The sequence below is a fragment of the Pseudophryne corroboree genome, unplaced genomic scaffold (genome assembly GCF_028390025.1).
Source record: "Pseudophryne corroboree isolate aPseCor3 unplaced genomic scaffold, aPseCor3.hap2 scaffold_596, whole genome shotgun sequence".
NCBI classification, from domain to species: domain Eukaryota; kingdom Metazoa; phylum Chordata; class Amphibia; order Anura; family Myobatrachidae; genus Pseudophryne; species Pseudophryne corroboree.
Genome location: NW_026970194.1, coordinates 174,607 through 176,253, shown reverse-complemented (window position 1 = coordinate 176,253; position 1,647 = coordinate 174,607). Strand labels below are relative to the sequence as shown.

At 39.2% G+C, this 1,647-nt stretch overlaps 1 pseudogene; it reads right to left on the bottom strand.

Annotated features, from left to right (window-relative positions):
• Window positions 1–1,163: 1,163 nt before the first annotated feature.
• LOC135035257 (U1 spliceosomal RNA) lies at window positions 1,164–1,342 on the bottom strand (annotated as a pseudogene).
• Window positions 1,343–1,647: the final 305 nt, after the last annotated feature.

Genomic DNA, 1,647 nt, shown 5'->3' with positions numbered 1-1,647 from the left:
TTCTCATGTGAAAGTCTGTTTAATGTGAAAACAAGGTGATATCTAATTAGCACACAGGTAGGGAATTAAGAAAATCTTTATTTAAGGGTGAAGATGTTTCTCACAAAATCGTTACCTCAATGCATCATTGAAATTCAAGCTGAAAAGATGATTTTAATATATCACTTGTACATTTTGTATTGCTCTTCTGGTGACAATGTAGTTTGTTTTTGTCAATTACCATTTTAATAATAGGGTAAAGAAAATTAAGTGGATTTTTGAAAGAAAACAATACTGTCAATATACTATTAAAACAAATTAAAATGGTAAAAGTTATTGTACTTTAAGTAAAAATAAAAGAGCCAAAATATCAATCCCAGTTTTGGATTACTTTAATTAACAAAAAAAATGCATATAGCAGAGGACAGTTGCAATCTGCCTACCTCTGGGTTATAGGCCCAGCATGCTTCCATTGTAGTCCTTTGCTGCACATGTAAGTGCAAGAGATCCTGAAGCACTCACTCATCATGGGAAAGTACCAATGTGTTTCTTCATTGGTTGATGGAAGGAACATCTTACAAAAACTCTCCAGATTATTGACTTTTTAAAGTTTTTCTAGGAAACGTTCTAGATGAATGCTTATTAACCTTTGTCAGTATGTACTATTGCAAAGTGTCTCTGAGGCGCAAACAGTTAGCGTGTTCAGTTGTTAACCAAAAGGTTGGTGGTTCAATCCCACCTAGGGACGTAATTGACCTCGTTATCAGATTTTGGTGATCTTTAAGTAGACAAGTAAAAATTTCAAACCACCTCTTATGGTGTAGGGTACCTGGCCTTCTCTGATGTAATCAGAGTTAGATTTGATTAAGTGATTTTATAAAAAAAACAGCCACGAAGCACAATTTAGCAGTGGGTTGCAGAGAAAAAGAAATATGCTGGCAGAAAAATCCAATTGAGTGATTAAACAGCTCTTCATTTTCTGGCTTTATTTTTATGCTAACAAATTTGTGCTCTGAAAAGTGTCCACAAAGCCAAGTATCTGATTAACACCTTTGTAGGGATGGTTTTTCGCCTATTATTAAATTAAACTTGCTTCATTGGAAAGGCAGCAAGTGATGTCATCCAAGCAGTGGGTCAAAGTTGGCTTCAAACCTCGTCTGCTTATGAAAAGAGAAAAGGGGTATGCAGGGCATGGCGGCCTTTTGCGGTGCTTGGATGACCCCTAGTTCGCATTAAATAATGCAGTCGAGTTTCCCACATTTGGGGAAATCACAGGGGTCAGCATACCCAGAATGCAATGAATGAACCGCACCCTGGGAGAACAGTCTTCATGACCATGGTATCTCCTATGCAAAATAAGTATGATTTGGGATAGGGCTGGGGAGGGCCGCTGCTCAGGCACATCTCTGTCAAGTAAAGGAGATTCAACTGAGGCAGCACAAGGGAACTCTCATCTGGGGACAACAACTGCAGGGAGAACACATATTTTCAGATGAACATGGGAGGGCAGAAGGCTGCCTAATACTGAAGCACCCCCAAACAACAAACCAAATGCAACAACTAGTGCAAGCATTCCTGGGGGAAGGCCTGCAGCAGATGGATTTGCATATGGCGATGTCATCCAAGCAGTGGGTCAAAGTTGGCTTCAACCCTCGTCTGCATATGAAA